Source organism: Micromys minutus (assembly GCF_963924665.1).
Source record: "Micromys minutus genome assembly, chromosome: 8".
In the NCBI taxonomy this organism is placed as follows: domain Eukaryota; kingdom Metazoa; phylum Chordata; class Mammalia; order Rodentia; family Muridae; genus Micromys; species Micromys minutus.
This window is the reverse complement of record NC_137977.1, coordinates 25,862,536-25,883,951: the sequence shown is the minus strand read 5'-3', so window position 1 is coordinate 25,883,951 and position 21,416 is coordinate 25,862,536. Positions and strand designations below refer to the sequence as shown.

Here is a 21,416-nt window from a genome sequence, read left to right as displayed (position 1 = left end):
TAGCAGCTAAATAGAGGGTGGTATAATTACCTTCACTGACTGGGTTTTTTTTTTTTTTTTTTTTTTTTTTTTTTGGAGGGGGATGTCTTTCTAGCTTTAACCCTTACTGGGAGGAATATTTAAGAGTCATAGAACACCCAGTCCAAGATAAGCGTTGTCTCGAGGGAGCTGCATGACGCTACCTGAGATATTATATTCTCTGGGTATCTTAACGTCTGATCAATGACCCACCTGACCCCCATACTCTCTAGGATGACTCACATTTCTGTAATCACCTCTTCTGTGCCTCAGTTTAGAAGGTCTCCCAGCCCCAGTTTGCCTACCTGATTTCTATTTATCCTCAGTTCAAGTTCATCTTCAAGAGGGGTAGTCTTCCCTGAGGTCTACAACCTCCTACTTCTCTCTGGCTGCTGCACTCTGGCCTATGGGTCTGCCTGACTTCAGGAGTGGCTGAAGGGTGGGGGTTACTTTGTATCCACACCTTATGGCCCTTTACAAGAGTCCAGGGTGGTCTGTGCCCAACAGAAGAGAAAAATGGCAAGGGGGATTGGGTTAAAGATCAGCCTTATGGTGGCTAACAAATTATACCCACCTAGTACTTTGATGACTTTTAAGAATTTTTTTTAAAGCTCATCAGTAAATCCTCCCAGACTGGCCTATAGGCAAGTCTGGATCAATGAGGGAGGGCCCAACTCACTGTGGATAGGTCCCTGGGCAGATGGGTCTGGGTTCTATAAGAAAGCAGACTGAGCAAGCCACGGGAGCAAGCCAGTAAGCAGTATTCTTCCATGACCTCTGCTTCACTTCCCACCTCCTAGTTTCTGCCCTGACTTCCCCCAATAATGGTCTGTAACATGAAAGTTTAGGCCAAGTAAATCCTTCCCTAGCTGAGCTCCTTTTGGTCACTGTCTTAATCACTGTTCTATAACTGTGAGGAGATACCATGGCTAAGACAATTCTTATAAGAGGAAGCATTTAACTTGGGGCTGGCTTACAGTTTCCAGGGGTTTAGTCCATTGTCATCATGGCGGGAACAGAGTGGCATGTAGGTAGGTGCCGGAACAGTATCTGAGAGCTACTTCCTAGTTGGTAGGCAGAGACAGACTATGCCTGATACAGGCTTTTGAAACCTCAAATCCCACCTCCAGTTTCATAAAATTATGCCTACTCCAAGAAGGCCACACTCCCTAATCCTTCTCAAATAGTGCCACTCCCCGATGCTAAGCATTTAAACATGTGAGCCTATAGGGGACATTCTTATTCAAACAATCACAGTCATCATGTTTTATGATAGCAATATAAACAAAACTAGGACTTGAATAAATAAATAAATAAATAAATAAATAAATAAATAAATAAATAAAGCTAAGGGGTACAACTCTACAATAGAAAGAAGAAAAGAAAGGTAGGTGTTAGTCAGGTAAGGACTGGGGGAAACGTGCTCCAGGAAGAATGAAAGGTTGGTAGAGGGAGCCTGCAAGTAGCAGCTGGAGATTCCATGAAAATGGAGATCTTCCTGTAACCTATAAGTTGGACTGCTCCTGGCACATGGGAAAGGGTTAAACACTCCATATGTATCATGTAATATAGAGAACAGAAGCCAATCATACCATAAGGACCATAATGTTTGCATTAAAGAACAAGAATCAAGTCAGGTGTCAATACAAGAGACCTGGTCAGGGAGAGTGTTGGATATTCTGCCAAAGCCCTGGGATTTTATCTTGTGGGAACTGAAAGTCACAAGCAGAAGAAATGTAGGCAGGTCAGTGTCAAGAGGGACTACCCCATCAGGCCTGGAGGCAAGAGGTAAAGTCACCAGTCAGGCCACTTCTGGGTCTCTCTCTCTCTCTCTCTCTCTCTCCCTCTGTCCCTCCCTCCCTCTCTCTCTCCCTCATTCTCTCTTTCTCTTTCTCTTGTCCTTTCTTTTTGTTTTTGTTCTTTGTTTTGTCTTTGTTTGGTTGACTGGTTTTTTGTTTTGTTTTTTTGTTTTTTTTTTTTTTTAAGACAGGGTTTCTTTAGATTGCCTTGGCTGTCCTGGAACTTACTCTATAGACCAAGTTAGCCTCGAACTCAGAGATTTGCCTGTCTGTGCTCCCAGGTGCTGGGATTAAGGGTATGTTCCACGTCATCACCCAGCAGCTCTGGGTTTCTTTAACATAAAACACCAACTTCCACTGACTGGATTTATCAGGACACAGGCACGTCTGTATAGGCATTATGAGACTGGGTCACCTGTGATGAGAACGCTCATCTAAATGTAGGTGGCACCATACACAGAGTCAGGTGCTGCACTGGGTAGCAAGAAGAAAACGGGCAGAGCATCAACGTTCATCTATCTCTTCTTCCTGACTGGCAAGTGGCATGTGTCACATGACCAGTTGTTTCTCATGCTTCTGCCACCAGGTTTTGTCACCATGGTGGGCTGTGACCCCTCCAATTGTAAGCTAAAATTAGCTCTTCCTCCTTTAAGTTGCTTCTGGGGTATCTGAACACAGCAACAAGGAGAAGGAACAAAGAGGAGTGTCAAAGAGGAGGAGAGAGAACTGAGGAAGGTCACCCTCCTAACTCATTTCTGGCTTGGAAGAATGGCTACCAGGGGATATTCATTGACACAGCATACATAGTAGGACAGCTGGGTTTGGGGGAAGCTGGCTGGGGCAAGCTCAGTTAAAGGGGCCTACAAAGCTATCTGGCAGTCAGCGAGCATCCATCCATCTATCAAACCCATCATCCTCCAGAGCTGCTTCACAGTCAGAGTTTGTAAGCGTCTCAGGCTCTTGTAGAAACATTTGTTAATCTTTAGGAGACTCAAAACTGGAAAATTTAGCAACATTGTTTCTGAACTGCAATCTGCAACAATTGGCTGGAGCCCAATAATGACCTATCCAACTTCTCTCAGTTTTCCCAGAGGGCATTTTCATCTGGCACTCTGCCTCAGAATCTTGGGGAAGAGGTAGGAGATGGAGATAGTATATACCAGGTGGCCCAAGCCCTTAATGTGGAGCCATCCCTCGGGGGAAAGTGCAATAGGGCAAGGCATTAGAGAGGCATCAGAGAGGCACCCCTACCCCCTGGTTGGGAGGAAAATTCTTGCTGGTAACAGAAATAAACAGAACAGGTGGGGTGGAAAGAGAGAGCTTGAAATTTCAAGTGCCCTTCTCAGGTCTAATTCAGCCGGAGTCTAAAGACACAGGATCCTAAGAGAAGGAACTGGGGAGGTGGGCTGTGATGCTTCAGGGTGTCCTGTTTCAGGGCATGGTTAAGGAAGGAGCCAGAGAGCATCAGACTGAGTACAGTATGAGAGAGGTAAGTGAATACAGCATGTTGGGGGGGGGGGTCCCCATGCAAGGGATAGTGACATTACGCTATCCTGGAAAAAGACAGTGGAAGGGGCCTGGAGAACAGAGATGAGGAGAAGGAAGTCTAAGGGAAGATGAGAAAAGGAGGCACAGATAGGTGGAGACACTGTGCATATAAGCAAGAAATATCCAGATCTGCAAGGTTGTCAGACAGGAAGGGACAAAAGAGCCGTGAGCAGAAAAGCCATGTTTAGGGATCTGCTGGCTATCAATGGACCTGTGACTGTTGGGGAAGGGTGGAGGCAAAGGGAGTGACTCAGGGTTCCTCTCCTTTTCCTTTTGAAACCAAGACTGAAGTGTGGGCAGGTTAGCACAGGTCCCCGCTTATAAGAAGCAAGGTTGTTGGGCAAAGCCAGCCCTGGAGCCCAACAATGGGGCAGAATGAGCTGCATTTTGGAGTTCAGCCCCGTCCACAGTCCCGTCTCAGCACTGCTGTGAGCAGGAAAGGGAAGTGGGCACTGACTCCCGCAAAAGCTGGAAAGAGTCAGACACCTGGCCCTAGGCGTTCTTGAGAGCACATCCAAGTTCGAATGTCTACTTTGCATGTCCCATACACACAACACACTCTAGACAGATCTGCCATATAACCAAGATGGCCATCAGCACAATGCTACCTTGCAGGACAACTCACAAACGCAAGCTTTCACATAGCTGGGGGTGGGGGACATTATGCGGCACCTACCCCTGAGAGAATGAGTGGGCTCTGCTATCCATCCTGACCATAGCAGCTGCCACACCTCCTCTACCCAAGGCCTTCGGCTTCCTTTGAGGACATGCTTAGCAAAACCATTTTTAAAATTGCATTTGTTGGTTTAGGGTACCTTTGAGTGTGTGGCCTGTGGCCGTCCCCATTTTCCCACTGACATTTTCATAAATTTTCAGACCCAATAGTTACCCGATTCTCTTTCTTTTGTGTCTTATTTATTTTTGTAACTACGGGGAAAAAGAAACAGAAAAGGGTAATTTTAATGTGGGGAAAACTGTACAGAAGGTTCTCTCAACATGAAGTGCTGCTGCAATACATAAAATCTCCGTGCCTCAAAAGTTCCTCTTGAAAAGAAAAAAAAAAAAAAAAATCTGGGTATAGTCCTTGCACTAAAAAAAAAAAAAAAAAAAAAAAAAGCTTTAATTTCTTCCAAAAACTGGGGGGCAGCAGAGGTAGGCAAGCTGGCATTCTTTCACCTGTTTTGAATTACATGCTTCAATCCAGCAGACATCTCCCTAGAGGGCATGTGGGATCTTCTTTAGAGAAAATGCTAAACATCCATCTGTCAGAAACAATTTTGGGGTACTGAGGTGCAGAGATGGAGAACGGAACAGACCCTCCCTTGGGGCTGCTGCCTGTGAAGAACGGTCCTGTCTCTGCGAGCTGCACGCACTCATTACCCTCGATCAAGAGCACGCTGCACAGCAGGCAGAGCTGCCCACACAGGGGACACAGCAGTCCGTGTCCCCATGAAGCTCCCGCGCTCCTGGCAGAGTGGGGGTCTGGAGAGAAAGAGGTGGGAGCGTCTAAGAAGAGGCCGCAGCAGGGTCACAGGACTATCAAGGACCGGTTTACGGAACAAGCCTTGCAGTGTGGCCAGCCTCGAATCTCTTCTCTAGCCTGCCTCACTGCTCTCCAGACTCATTTCACTATTTGAAATCACATCTGCGAGTTTGTCTGTGCATTGTTCACATCTGTTGCTGACCACGAGCTCTCCGAAGACAAAGATAGACTGTCCTGGTCTCTACTGTTCCTCGGCATCTAGAAAATGCCTGGTACGTGAAGAAAACGTCCTTCATGGTCACTTAAAAGTGTATCATGCGTGGTCGGCACATCCATGTTTTATCTAGGTAAATATGTACCATGTTCAGTGGGCTTAGAATATCACACATTACTTCTTTCGTGCCTCACAAAAACTCTTAGGGCGGGCAGTGTGATGGTTAATTCATATTGTCAGTTTGAAAAAATAAAAAACACTTGGTCGAATAAGGCATTTTGTACACTGTATAAAAGCAAGTATTTGTTCATGAGAGAGAATAGCATGGGCAGGCAGGACCTTAGGCAGACCTAAGAAACACTAAGGTCTTTGAGAACCCAGTATAATTCCATAAAAGAGACATGTATACACCAAGATGGTGACAATAAAGGCCAGAACGGGAAAGAAACAAGCAAACATTTATGCTGGGGCTGTAGCTCCGTTGGGAGAGTGCTTGTCTATCATCTTTGTAGCCCAGGGTTCCGTCCCCAACACTGCACACACTAAACATGAAAACCGAACGGCGCCATCTTAGGAGATGGAGACACGTGACTCAGAAGCTCAAACTCATCCTTGGGAAGGGAATGGAAGGGAAGGGGAGGGAAAGACAGAGGAAGGGGAGGGAAAGACAGAGGAAGGGAAGGGAAAGAAAGAGGGAGGGGAGGGAAAGAAGGAGGGAGGGGTGGGGGAGGGAAGCAGATGAAGGGGAAGAAGGAAGAAGGAGAGGAGATAGGAGAGGAGGGAGAGTGGGGGCCAGGAGGGAGAACAGAGAGGAAAGGTGAGAGAAAGAAGGAAGACCTAGCAGATTGGTGAAGCACACATCTAGCTGTACCTAGGACAGTATTTCTGGGGCAATTAGATCATCTGATATAGTCAATGAATTAACATCCTTGAAGAATTTAAATACATACTACAGGGAGGTGGTAAAAGGAGGGGCTAGCTGGAGGAAGTTGGCCACTGTGGTAAGGATCTAGGGGATAATTATCAGTTCCTTCTGCTCTTCTCAGGGAATTAATGACGTGGTGATTCATCCAGAGCCCACATTTCCCAGACTCCTTTGCAGTGAAGTTGCCCAAACATGGAACAAATAATGCATAATTCTCTATCTCTTGCTTCAAAAGAAATGACTTTCCAAGGTGGCCTCTTCTCTTACTCCCATTTTTGTGAGTGACCAAGTAGGTGTGGCATGTGTCAACTCTGACCACATGGATAACCGGAGGGAAGGTAAACAACCAGACGGGTGGAAACTCCAGGATGATTCTGCACAACAGAGGTGCCTCCCGGGCCGGGGTTGCTCTAGCTGCCATGGTAAGAGAGAATAAGGAGTAAATCAGCCTGGTTTTGGAAGCAAGGTCGAACAGTGAGGTCTCCACAGTGAGATTGTCTCAACAGGCAAAAAACATGGCTGGGGAGATGGGCCAGTTTGCAAAGTGTTCCCAGGTCAAGCGTGATGGCCTGAGTTCTATCCTTATGAGCACTAATTTTAAAAAGCTAAGCATGGTGGCTTTTATTACTGGAGGAGGCAGATACAGGCAGGTCCATAGGGTTTACTGAGCACTAGCCTGGCCTACTTGGCAGAGTTCTAGACCAGTACAAGACCCTGTGGCATTAAGTGCTATACACCCAAGCTTTCATACGAACATGAGCAGCCATGCATGCACATATACAGATACCTATATGTGTATGCACATGAACATGTATACACACAAACAAACAAACATTCCAACAAATAAGAACAGAGGTTAAGATTAAGGCTATCTAGGTTTGAACTGTTTGTTTGTTTGCTTGTTTTTTTTTGTTTTGAGACAGTCTCATGTAGCTTCAGCTGGACTGGTCTCACTTTTCATCCCAGTACTGTATCGATTAGGTTGTCCTAAAATCTGTAGCAATCTTCCTATATCTACTTCCCAAGTGATGGAACTATGGGCATTTAGCACCCTACCAATTAATACAACCTAGATCTGAATCCCGACCCTGGCACTCCACTCCCCCAAGCCTCTGCTCAAATGACTTGGGTCTTCAGTGAGCTAAGTGTTCTAAACCAGGGCTAACTCATGGAGTAGATGATTGGATGAGGCATATGTGGTCAGACTCTTGTGCTGTTTTAATTTTTCAAAAAGGCTCAGCACATTTAAGACCAGAAAGAGATCTTGCTCCATCATCGTGTCTGTTAATTCCCTCTCAAATCACTCTGGACCAACAAGATTTTCAAAGTAGAGATATGGTTGTCAGCTGCGGCCCCATCACTCTGGGTAAACCAGGCATCTGGGAGGATCACGCACAGAGTTTACAACAACATCCACATTTCACATGACTATATAATTAAAGGGGAAAATAAGAACTGTGAGAAACAGGCCCCAACTCTTTCTCCTCTGCCACGAACATTTGGTATCAATACCACAGGCAGGCTGTGATGGCTACTGTTGCTTGTCAGCTTGACTGTATCTGGGGTGAACTACAATCCAGAAATGAAGGGCAAAGCTGTGATCTGGATTTTGCAGCAGGAAGATAATACACCTTTGACCCTGATGCTAGAAGACACAGGCTTCTGATCTAGATCTTGAGGAAGGATAACTCATGTCTTTAATCCAGATCTTGAGCCTGGAAGGCACACCTTTAATCCGGGCCACACCTTCAGTTGGAAGCCTATGGAAGGACAATGGAAGAAGGGGCCGTTCATTCTGTGCCTGCTTGTCCACGCCTTGCCGCACATCTATTGAGCCTACTTCCTTGGGATTCCTCCAAACCAATGTATTCAGTCCCTAGATCAAAAACTGTTCCTTGAGTTTTAAAGACTGACAAATAGAAGAAAGGTAAGTTGACAATATTCAGACTCATAACATAGGAATCAAAGTGCATGCAAAGTCCGAGCTCTCAAAGGGGGAGGGGAAGGGCACTTAAGGAAGAAAAACAAAAAGGATCGGTACCAAGCAAGGTTTGGGGTATTGTTTATTTAATCCATGTGTTCACATGCTGTCCAGCTTCAGCCTGTCTCTTTTAAGAGGTGGATAGAAGCCACAGAGAAAAGTGAGTCAAGGAGGCAAAGATGAAAGGGACACATGTAGGAAGAAATCAAATTCCTATTTGCAGTGTGCTCATATTCTTAAAAAAAAAAACAAACAGGAAGATGCCATCGAAATGCCTCAGGCCTGCTGGACAGTAATGACATGCGCCTTCAATCCTAGCCTTCGAAAGGCAGAGACCTTTCAACTCTTTGAGGATTCAGGCCAGCCTAGTCTACAGAGGGAGTTCCGGTACAGCCAGAACTATCAGGATTATATAGAGAAACCCTGTCTTAAAAAAACAAAAAATAAATAAATAAATAAAAGGAAAGGGAAGGAAAGAAGGAAGAAAAGAAGACAAAAGAAAAGAAAGTTTCTTAAGCCCAGAAAGTGCTTTCAGCAAAGGATCAGGGTACAAAGTCAACACACAAAAATCAGTAGCCTTTATACAAATAAGGTGGATTGGGGAGAGATTCCCATTCACAAAAGCTTCATAAAGATAAAATACCTAGGAATAGAACTAACCAAGGAGGTCAAAGACCTCAGTGAGGCCTTCAAGACATCAATGAAAGAAATTAAAGGCAACACTGGAAGACAGAAGGACCTCCCATGTTCATGAAATGGCTAAATTAATAGTGAAAAATGGCCGTATCCCCTCCAGTGACCTTCAGCTGCAAATGTAATCCCTATCCAGAGCCCAATGACATTCTTCCCAGAAGTTAAAAAAGAGAAAAAAATCTAAAGTCCATATGGAGGCCCAAAAGATCCTAAACATCGAAAGAAACGATGAATGGAGAGACCTGCAAATGGCATCCCAGGGCCTGATCTCAGATGACAGCAGAGCTACGGAGCTGAAACTGCGTGGGGCTGACACAGAAAGGCTGCAGAGCAATGGGACAAAAGGGAAGATCCAGAAGTAAACGCACAGGGTTCCAGCTGCTTAATTTTTAACAACAACAAAACACACACACACACACACACACACACACACACCCACACACACACACCATACACTAGAAAAGAAACAACCTCTTCAGCAAATAATCCATATTCATATATGGAATGAAAGTAGATGCACAGCTCTCATCCTGGGTCAACTTTTCTTTTTCTTTTTAAGTTTTTCTATAACTGGGTGTGGCAGCACATACCTTTAATCTCAGCATTTGGGAGGCAGAGGCAGGAGGAAGTCAACAAGTTTGAGGACAACCTGATCTACAAAGTGAGTTCCAGGAATATATAGAGTCTCAGACTGACTGTCTCCCTGACTCTCTCTGTGTGTCTTTCTGTCTCTCTCTCTCTGTGTCTCTGTCTCTGTCTCTCTGTCTCTGTCTGTCTGTCTGTCTGTCTGTCTCTCTCTGCGCGCGAGCACGCATGTGTGTGTGTGTGTGTATGTGTGTGTGTGTGTGTGTTTCTGTGAGCCTGCAGAATTTTTTTCTATATCATGTACATACATGAGCCTCAGAAGCCCAGCAGAGGGTGTTGGATCCTGAGACTAGAGTTACAGGAATTGTGAGTCATCATGTGCATCTGGGAACCAAACTCTGGTCCTCTGCAAGAGCAACAAGTGGCCTTTACTGTTGAGCATCAGGTCAAAGATCTGAATGTTAGACCTGAAACTTTGAAAGTGTTCGGGGGCATTTTAGGAAATAGCTCAGGAACCTTCTGAAAAGGGCCCGAAGGACCCAAGAAACCACACCAGGAACTGACAAGTGGGATTGCAGGAGATTAAAATGCTTCTGCACTGCAGAGGAAATTACCAGCAGGAGAAAAGTCGGCACGCGCAGTGTGGGGGAAGCTTCCCCATCAGACACACTGACACAAGTAACTCTCACCTCAGAGGGAGAAGGGATGGTTTATTCTAGAGCCAAATCTGAGCGGCCACAGCCACGGAACACTGATTCAGGTTACACCAAATACCATGTTCCAATCTGGTAACGGCTTCATCGAGTTTTTATAGGAACGAAACAAAGATCACAAATCTAGGCACTTTTCAAATACATCGGTGGAAACGCAGGGAGACAAGTCATAATGAAATGAAATACAGACGCTGCTGTTCCAGGCCTCAGATGCTGTCCAACGACACTCCTAGCCTTCGGGTTGCTGAATGCTAAGGGTATATTTGTACATCCCAAAAGGATTTACCTCACAATCACAAGGACGCTGAGTCACACGCAGAGGTGTGCAGTAAACGCATTTCAGAGGACTAAAGATAGCCCAAGATAATTTGGCTTCCAGTGTGTAACGTCTACCTCTGAAATCACTGAGGGTTTCATTCTATCAATAACCTTAGAGAGTTTAGCACCAGGTTCTCTCCCCTCTGGGAACTTCAGCTCCCACTAGGTAATTAACATCTAGAATATATCAAGAACTGGAAAAATTAAATAACCAAACCAAACCAAACCCAAAATCCTCCAAACACCCAATCATGGTCCGATGAACTCAGGAGATAGTTCTCAGAAGAAATGCAAATGGCCAATAGATATTTGAAAAGGGTTTTCACCAACCTCAGCCCATCAGGGTCGTGCCAATTGAAACCACTCTGAGGTTCCTCCTTACCCTTGTTAGCATGGCTATTTTTAGGAACACAAGGGACAGCTGCAGGCTGCAGTCTGTCAGGTCCCTAATCTCTGGAGGCAGAGGCAGAAAGATCGCAGAAGAGTCAGCCTGAGCTATGTAGAGATTTTCTGGTTAATCCGGACTGAATAGAGATATCCTATCACTAATAATAATAATAAATAATCAGGACAGGTTTTGATGAGGAAAGAGGAGCTCTGACACACAAATAGACAGGTAGAACTGGTCAGAATGTGAACTGGTCCAGCCACGACAGAAGTTAGTATGGAGTCACCACAAAACCAACGGAACAAATCCCCACATTATCTGACTCAGCTACACCAATCCTCCCAAGAACCTCAGCCGACCCATCACTTGCACATCCACATGCCCTGCTGCACACTCATTCACAATAGCTAAGAAATGGAACCAGCCAAGTCGGAGGATGGATGAATAGGGAAAATTCAGTACACAGACAGTGGAATTGTATTCAGTTGGGAAGACAAAAATGAAATCACGACATTTGAAGGAATACAGAGAGTAAAATGAATCAGACTCAGAAACACAGTAAAACATCACTTGTTTTCTCTCATAAGCTGTGTGTGTGTGTGTGTGTGTGTGTGTGTGTGTGTGTGTGATGGACAGATGTAACTTGAAAGCAGATGGGGAGGTAGGGCAGGGGGAGGTGGGGGGCACAAAGGAGCAGGGGAGAGGGAAAGGGCAGTACTGGGTGTGTGTGAGGAATACAATTAAAATGTAATGATATATGTGTACGAAAATGTCATAATGAAACCCATTACCTTGTATGCTTTCAAATTAATTAAAAGGGGGAAGAAAGGTGCCAGGGCTAATTAAATTATAGCTTTATGTAGCTCTGTGCAGCTGGGAAGGCCAAATCAAAATCCTAAATGCCTATAAAAACCTTGGGTCTTAGGATTTTACTGCTGTGAACAGACACCATGACCAAGGCAACTCTTATAAGGACAACATTTAACTGGGGCTGGCTTCCAGGTTCAGAGGTTAGGTCCAGTATCAACATGGTGAGATGCATGGCATCGTGCAGGCAGGCATGGTGCAGGAGGAGCTGAGTTCTGCACCTGAGGGCTGCTGGTGGAAGACTGGCTTCCAAGCAGCTAGGGTGAGGGTCTCAAGCCCATGCCCACAGTGACACATTTACTCCAACAAAGTTACACCTCCAAATAGTGCCTCTCCCCCGGACCAAGCATACTCAAACCATGACGCCTTGTAAAGCATCTTGCTTTTTTTTTTAAACCCGAGTGCACATTTCTCAAGTTATGAAGCTTGCCAGCAGCAATGCTGCTGTAATGTCAGAGGCTCGGACATTTCCCATCTTCCCTCCAAGTATCTGTGGCCAGAGACTGGCCAGAGGCAACAGGCTGATGTGTGTCACTGCAAGGCCTGGGCCATACAGTTCCCCAAGCAATGAGCAACAGGCTCTTTGTGCCCGGCCTTGGAAGTCACATCTTGACCGCAGCAGAACCATAGTACAGAAGGAACCTAGGAGTGGGAATCACTGCTCAGGAGAGAAGTGTGTGCTCATGAACAATCCTCAAAAGCCAGCACACACTAAGCCACTGGAATGTTAGTATTTGCTCTAGACAGCACAGCTCAAAATCTTAACTAATTTTTTCCATACATTCACAACCACTACGTTTTCACAAGTCCAAGTAAAGAGCTATAAGTCAGTGATCAAAGTAATCACAATCAACAGAGTATACCCGGGTTAGTCCTCCAAGTATCAGCCTCATGACTGATGTAACTAAAAACTATCACTCTTGGTAGAAATACATTACTTCATAAAGCAGACTATACAAAGAATATGCTGGCATCTTCTGAAAAAGGCAGATTTCATCTACCAAGACAAAAGTACCTAAGGAAATCAGTCCAAAATCAAATAATCCAATTGCCTGTCAAAATAGCTTCACAGGAAGGACACACTTCTTTCAGCCACAGGGCCTTTGCACATGCTGCTGGCTTCTTTGGTGAAATACCAAGGCCCTCCTTAGTCACAGTCTCCTGTAACAGTGCAAGACACATACACTGTTCTCAACTAATGGCTGGATGAATCAAGTGTATCAGACATCATTGCTCCCATTTATTTAGCAGTTTATCTAGCCAGACCAACCACAGCATGGGATTTACTCACACGTGTGTACACTCGTGTGCAGGTGTGCACACATAGACATGAGAAAGGGCAACAGGTGTCCTCTTCCATCACCCTGCCTTATTTCCTTGTGACATGTTCTCCTGCCAAAGCCAGAGCTGTGGATTTGGGACTGGGTGGCTGGCAGCATACATGCCTCATACCCAGGAGGACTCCGAGCTTCCCCGAGCACGGGACAATTTTAGAAGAGATCTGAATTCAGGTCCCCAAGGTTGCACAGCCAACGCACTGAGCTGTTTCTGCAGACCCTCTATTCAGAGTCTACTGTCCCATACAGATAGTCAGATGTCTGTTCATACTGGTGAGGCATAAAGCTAGACAGGATGCTAAGAACCAACATAAGTAACAGACGAGCATCCAAGGCCTTTTCTGTACAATGTATTCTTTCCAGTGACCTGGGGAGATCCTAGGGTAAAGTGCATAGGGGTCCCTGTCTTCAAGCAATTCATGAGTCATATACAGGAAGATACTGTCTCTGGGTTTCCGTGTAGGTATGACCCTTGTCCTACCCTCAGTCAGGCTGGTCTGTGCTACTTGTTTCAGGGAAGGGGAAAAAAAGGAAAGGGAGAAAAATGTCCTCAGTGCTTCAACACTTACAGCCTGTTGGGAATGAAGTAGACTCCAGTAATTAACACCCTGGATAAATACACCAAGTAGAACACAACTGCCTGACACCACATGAAATCCAAGCTGCCCCTGCCACAGCCCCCACTGCATACCCCCCACCCCTCTACATGCCTCATACCCTGAGGCCTGGGACAGGATGAACTCCAGGGGAAAAGATGCAACAGAGAAGATTCTAGGCAAGTTTGGAGTACCTCAAGCAGGACAGGAAAGCCCAGGAGTCTAAGAGAAGGAAATGCTGGCCAAGGCAGCCGCTGTCTACAGGTCCTTTAGATGGAAACTGGACTGGGTGGTTTCCACTCTAGCAGACGCCATCCAACAAATGCCCTCTGAGGACTCCATATACCCCACTAGATGTTTGGATCCCAGTCTAGGGTTTAGATGCTGCCCTAGGTTTGACCTGTGAGCTGAATAGGGGGCAGGTGAGTTTGTAGATTGGCTGACTAAATAACATATGTGGTGGTTTGAAAGAGAATGACCCCACGAGCTCGAATATTTGAATGCTTGGTCAATAAGGAGTGGCATTGCTTGACTGAGATGGGGGTGTAGCCTTGTTGGAGCAGGTCTGGCCTTGCTGGAGGAAGTGTGTCTTTGTGAGCTTTGAGTTATCAAGGACCCAAAACAGGTCCAGCACCTCTCTCTCTCTTCTTGCTGCTTGCTGATCCAGGCATAGAACTCTTAGCTACCTCTCCAGCACCATGTCTCCCTGCATGCCACCATGCTCCCTGCTACAATGAAAATGGGCTGACCCTCTGAACCTGTCAGCTAATCCCAATTAAATGTTGTCCTTTGTAAGAGTTGCCTTGGTCATGGTATCTCACCACAGCGATAGAACATTGACTAAAATATAAGTTAACATAATTGTTTTCAACTTTACAACAGTAAAGAAGTAACTGCACATCTGTCTTCTCGATTCTGCCTCTGCTGCTATTCTTTTCTTTCCTCACAGAGCCCAGCAACGTCCTTGCTCCAAGGCTGAGTAACATTCCACCATTTCCCAAACACTTTCCCCTAGAGCCCCCCTCCCCCCCGCCGCTCTGCTCTGTCTGATGGACACATACTACAGTTTAAACCAACTCAGGGTTTAACCTGTAATCTTGGTGTCAGTTGGTGGTTAATGGCTGCTGTGTAATCCTGAGAGGTGCACCAGAACTCTGACAGGCGTAGACAAGCCACAAAGAAACACATTCTGTGTCTTGGTCTTCTGGGACACTCCATCCTTCCATCATACACCAAACTGCTATAGGATGCCCCAAGGCTTCTTAAGACCAGTCTTTGTTTCAGACACTACAGCAGCGAAGTCTATAAATAACTCATAGCAGCTACTCACTTGTTTTGTTGGTTTTTTTTTTTTTTTTCCTAACCCAGATTTGTTCGTATGGCATTTCAACCAACGCCTAAAATACTGTTATTTTGCAAGGAGAGTATTCTAGAAACAAGGAATTACGTGTCAGACAAATAACACTCCACATTCCAGTTCTGTCCCCTTTAATTTATGTTAAACATGGTGTTTTTGAGACGTCACTGCTTTCATCTTCCACCGGAAGCAAGATTCTCTGACCTCTCTTTCTTGTCAATTCTTAGAGCTCTCCCCTCCTCCCTTCCTGAGTTCCTGGGTAATTTCTATACATGCTTTTTGCCTACCTCCCCCTCTCCTTCTCTCTTCCCCTCACCCGCTTCCTCCCTCCCTCTCCCCTCCCCTGCTCAGTACAACACCATGTTTAACATAAAAGGGTCATAGAGAAATCCTAGCAATGCAGATGCTCAGCGTTGAGCAGAACGCCAACACCAGTGTTGGGTGGGGACTCCCCCACAGTGGCCATTGAGCTACTATACCCCAAGTGTTCCTGAAGGTCCACTCCCAGGTCCAACTGGAGCCTCCAGCAATGACCAGCTACCATCACAAAACATCAAGAGAGAGAAAGCAAGAGACAATGAAATGATAAGAACCCCAGGGTACCCACCCCCAGACCACCTCCAACCAAGGACAGAAAGAAGGTCACTTGTATGAGTAAATGAATGAATGAATGAATGAATGAATGAATGAACAAATGACTCTCAAATAAATGCAGTCAGGCAGGCAGGTACTTAGTACACACAGGTCTAAGCTCAAATGACTCCACCTTTTGCTCTGACACAATGTCCATTTTCCTTAACTCTCAGAGCAAAGAGTTTGGAGAGAACAGGAGAGAGAAAAGGTCCCCCTGAGGCAACAGGGATCCTGGTTCTGGCCCCATAATAGGAGACTGAGAGAGGCCCGTGCAAGGCTTGAGGACCTTACAGTGGCTTGAAATCTGCACCTGTCTCCCCTCATCAATCCACACACAGCATATCTTCACACCTCCTCAGGGTGACAACCTGAAGGTGTCAGGCTGACAAGGTGACAGGGAAGCCACACTCCTTACTTCCATGTGTAGAAGGGCGTAAGGGGAAGGTGAAGGAGCTGAGCCATCCCAACTCAGTCCCTCAGCCAGCACAAACCTCCATGTCTCTAAACCTCAACTGTTCTGGTCTGCGCATTCCTTTTACAGCCTTATTGGGACTCCACTGGAAAACGTGACGTGTATATTTACAGAGACCAACGTGAGGATTTGATGTATGTACGAGCTGTGGAATGAGGACCGTGATGATAAACACACCCATCACCACGCAGGCTCTGCTCTTGGGGTAGGAGTGCCTACGGTCCACTCCCTCAGCCAACCTCATCATAAGGATACTGTTGACTTCAGTCGCTTCACACTGCTCTACACGTGTGCATTTACTCACCCCGAGCTCAGTAAACACACTTTTACCATCATCTATCTCTCACCCCCACTCTGGGGCCCCAACAAGTACATTCTACTGTTTCTAAGTTCAATTTTTTTCTCCTTTGATAAGGCCTCATGTAGCCCAGGCTAGCCTCAAACTTGATCTACAGTCAAAGATTATCTTGAACTCCTGGTCCTCCTGTCTCTACCTCCCTACAGCCTAGACTGCAGTCTTAGGCCACCACACTTGGTTTATGTGCTGCTGGGAATGGAACTCGGTTACATCCACAGCCCTTAGAATTTTTTCTGAACCTTAAGTTTTGAGTTCAGCTTTACCCAAAGGACTGAAGGGACCTCTTTCTTACTCCTCCCAGGATATTTCAGTCAAGTAAAACCAGGTGGCTTAGTGCCGCAGTCTGCCTTAGATCCTGAGAGCCACCAAGAGCCCCCCTCCCTACTTCCCCCACAGCTGCTAGCCCTTGTCTATCAAAATAAATTCCAAATCCTTTGTCATGTGGAGACAGACTCCCAGAACAACAGCATATGCCCAGTGAGGCTGAAGGCTAGACAGCAAGGGCACAGCCACCTCAAAAGCAACAGACTACTGAGGGGACCAGGAGCTATTTGCATGGCAGGACATGACAGCAGAGTCCCTGACATGTCACTCAGACCCGACCTCCGAGTCACCTCCCTCCTTCCCTGCCCACCCCACTACACTCTGTGCTCTTTCCCCTCAGGGATACATGCATCTCTGAGCTACCTCCTACTTTACTTCTTCACGTTCCTACCTCCCAAGAACACTATGCTAGTTGCTACTGAATTTGAAGAAACTGCAGCATGTGATTTAAAAAAAAAAAAAAAAAAAAAAAAAAGTAACCAAACAGAAATGTTTACCTTGAACAAATCTTTCCAACAGATGGGACTTAAGGCATTTATTATCCTTCTCTGGTCTGGGACTTTTCAAGTACCCTGCTAGCAGTGGGCCAAGCTGGGAGCTGTTTGATGGTACCTCTCTGACCAATTACATACTAATTAAAAGACCATGGTGTGCTGAAGGTAGCAGCTTTGCATACGGACTTTAATTACTGGGTCCTCGTTTTTTTTTCTTGCCAAGAAAACACAAAAGCCTTTTTCTGGCTGGATGCTGAGGTGTAGAGGGAACACATGGCTTGCATGGGAGGGGAGGGCAGGAGTGTAATCCAGAGCAGGAAACCCAGCAGACACCAGCCTCCATCCCCCAGCTCCCCGGCCCATCCCTGAGATCTCCTACCAGGCCTGTGGATCAGCCTTATCCTAAATCCTACCTTCAGTGCCTCCTGAACAAAGGGCATTCTCAGTAGACTTGATACAGCTGTCCTGGACTCCACATATCCCTGGGCCTTCTCTGGATTGGCCATTTCTTTTTCATCCCTGTGGCCTTCTCTTGATTTGGGCCCCAAACCTTTGTCTCTCCTTTACCTATAGGTCTCAGAGAGCCTGGGTTGAGGGTGGGGTTCCAGAATTTGTTTTTTTTTTTTTTTTTTTTTGTTTTTTTGTTTTTTTTTAACTACCCAGAACCCAGTTCTCTGTCTCTCTCCTAGTTAAGCCAGTGTGCAAAACTGAGGCAGGACTGTACCTCCAAAGCAGGAGCATGTGACCTGGGCACCAGCCATGTGCACACATAACCCCTTCTTGCCCTACTGTTTGTTTCAAGGATGGGTATTTGACCCAAGGCACTATCCACTGCACACTCGGGGAGACATGTCATCTATTCAAGTCAGGGTTAGAAGAACTGCACACAGTTGTCCTAAGAAACTAGATCTGAAAGAAAGAGGCCTCCTAAGAGACAGGACCAGGGAAAGAAAGATGGACGCTCCAACTAGGTGGTTACCATGATGGATCCAGCCATTCCCTAAGGAATCCACTCAGGACTTTATAAAGAACTGTACGTTAATAACTTATTCTTGTATTTGCACTGGCTCCCGTGGGCTTTCTGTGTACAAACGAAACCATCCTGTCTGGCAAGAATAAGACCAGAGACAGGAAGCTAAAATGTGCAACCCTACAAGGAACACACTGAGGCAACCTGAGGGGCCCTGGAGATCTTGGCCATAGCCAACGATTTCAGAGCTGAAGAGCTACTGGAGGCGAAGACCCGGGTCAGCCATCTTTGCCAACTGTTTCTTCACAGGTGTGCACATGCAGGCTGGTAAAGGGAAGAGGTCTCAGAGTCTCCTGTGCAGCTGAGGTTCCCTAAAGCCTGAACTAAGCACTACAGAGCTCCCTGTCAAATGGCCAGCTAACAAAAGCATTCTTTGTAATCGGCAGAGTCCTCTTCCAATCTCTTCCTGCACGGATGACCACCACATCCCACATCACTTTTCCATCGCCCTTGAAACTAGCAGCATCCTGGTTCCTCCTGCTCACGAGTCTGCCCTGTCAGTTGCTCAAAACCCTTTCTTCTTGAGTGTAAGCCACCTACAGACACTGAAGAACCCTACACTACTCACCTCTGCATCCTTTACCTTCATGACACCTATTGCCTGCCCAGCCTCCTCCATCCTTTCTCTGTTCTCACAAGAAATTGAAGTGCATTCAACACCACTACAGTGTTCTTACACTCTGCGGGCGTGTGAATACACACACACACACACACACACACGCACACATACACCTCTGAAATCAATTGTTTATAACTTAGTAATCTTTCTTTCTCTGGTTAAACACATGTTTCTTCCTACGGTTAGATCTCAGTTGCCTGAAATATCTTTATATACTTTTCAGAGACAGGCAGGGTCTTGGGCTGGCTTCCAACTCCTAGGTATAAGCAATCTTGCTTGGGCCTCCCAAATGGCTGGAATGCACCACCAAACCTAAGGTACCTGACACATTTTCAAAAGGCTCGGGGTGGTCGTAGAAAGTACATCTAACTGTCTATTTCCTGCAGGTTCCTTAAATGACACGATCAGTTATTTTTGGTTCCTGTGACTAAATTCCCCCATTTCTCTGACAGATTAATGCTACTTGCCAGCATTTAGTGTTAGCCAAGATCTGGCAATGCACAGATGAAAAGCCTTATGTAAACATAAAATAAGAGTACTACTCTCTGGAACCAGCATGCAGTTGGAAGCCCTCAAGAAGGGCAATTATTTTTTTACATTCCTGTCAAGACTGTCTTGTGAATATACAGTTGTCAGAGAAAGAGCTGTGAGAGTCTGGATGAAGAGTCACAAGCTCATCTGTTTTTTGGTCCAGGTGAGAGCGTTTATTAGAATGTTGGACTGGGAAGTGGGGGTGAGGAGAGGATTCAGATACAAACACGTGATACCTTCATCATCTGGAGCCTCCATTTTGCAGAAATTAGCAGCTTCTCATGGATGTCATCTGATCGGTAGTGTCTTCTTTACCAGAAGTTTTTCTGGGGTGAGAAACGGGAATTTTAAAAACCTGATGTGTTATTTATGATGGGTACAGCTTCTAGACCTCTTCTCTTAGTATCATGATTAACTAATTAGGTTATTTTCTCTGTAAATCTTTCTTTTGAATATTCAGCTGGAGAATGACAATTCACTATGGACCAAGCAATGTACCTTTCCCAGCCTGGCTTCTCTATCCTACTGGGAACATACTTGTATACCCATTCATGTTCCTCCACAGCTTCCTTCTTTTTCTCTCTGCAAGCACTGCACCTACCCTGCTGAGCCTTTCCTTCCAAGGGTCTGAGGTCTGCCTTCCAGAGAGGATCTGTGTGTGACCCAACCCTGGAAAATGTGGCCTTTGGCTCCCAGGGTGAATATGTTGCTGTTGTGAAACAGGAATAAGGAAAGAAGAGAGGGAAGCCAGATTCTAACTGCCTTCTCTGTCTAACTCAGCTGAGACATTTGCTTCCTGAACATGCTTGGAGTTGTATATGAGAAGGCTGTGTGACCTTCATGCCTCATTCAGAAGTGGTAGCAACCTGTCAAGCCCATGTGCTCCACTGTATGGCTCTATCTGTCACTCAGCCAATTTTGCAATTTCATTTTTCAAACAATAATTGTTGTCATAGCTTTGACCATTGGCCCTGCTTTCTTCCTTCCTTCCTTCCTTCCTTCCTTCCTTCCTTCCTCCCTTCCTTTCTTTACTTTTCTTTTGCCACTAGGTATGTTTTATTTTCATCAATCATACAAATAATTTTCTATAATATCCCAGGGCAAACCAGTGAAATTTGGCAGTCTGATTAGTGGGGGGGGGTCCCCTTCAGAGACCCATGGGCCGGTGGCATCAGCACAAAGTGCCTGGGTTCACAGTGCAGCTTGAGGTGATCTTCCTCCACATCACCAGGGGGTCTTGGAGATGATGGGGTAGGGTGGGATGGGGAAATCTTCCTAGGCTTTTAGGAGATTTCACTCCTCTTTTCCTGTTCAATGGTCTTTTTGGTCGGCAAGGTGTTTGTTGTTCTTCTCCTGTGTCTGGGTTTTCTTCAGCTTGGTCTTATCGAAGCTGGCGATTTCCCCCATGTCTGGCTTGTCTGCCATTTTCTTACAACTCGTGGATTCTTGTTCCGAGCTCGCGCTCCAGGTGCTCCCACTTGCGTTGCTGCAGCAAGAGACCTGGCCCCGCCTTCTGAATGCCCAAAATTAAGAAGTAGGTTTTCTGTAGCACAGAAAATTTCAATCTGTTGTCTGTGGGCCACCTGTAGCAGACTTTCTGGGGGTGACTATTAGAAAAGAACGTTCCTGGACCTGCCCCAGAGAGACAGAGGCAGTAAGACTGGTTTCTGCAGACAAAAACATAAGGGACACTTCCAAATTCTGTTTGTGTGCCCCCAGTCTAGAAAGGATGGTGGCAGAAGAGGGTGTCTTCCCCTTTATGATGTAACAATCCCAGTGTCTCCATGGGGCTCTTTTTTCTTTACCTCTGAGTTTTCCAGATAACCTCCCCCTTTGCCTTTTTCCTGAAATAGGATAGAAACCAAGCTGCATGGTCAGAGATGGCACGGTACCATACACAAACCGCACACTCAAATCCTACTGGGGATAAGACCCAGTGAGTGTTCAAGGATACAGAACCTGGCTGTGCCTGAACTCTGAGCCTCTTGTTTGTTCTGCTTAATTCTTTTCTTTTTTTTTAAATAAGCTCCATTTATTTATTTATTTATTTATTTATTTATTTATTTATTTATTTATTTCATTTCTATGAGTACATTGTACCTGTCTTCAGACACACCAGAAGAAGGGAGAGGA

General features: G+C 45.8%; 1 pseudogene across 1 annotated transcript; it reads right to left on the bottom strand.

Moving 5' to 3' along the window:
* Positions 1 to 20,566: 20,566 nt before the first annotated feature.
* On the bottom strand, positions 20,567 to 20,708 carry LOC308423667 (thymosin beta-10-like; annotated as a pseudogene). The gene has a single exon. The product of its transcript is annotated as a thymosin beta-10-like (transcript).
* Between the last annotated feature and the right edge of the window lie 708 nt (positions 20,709 to 21,416).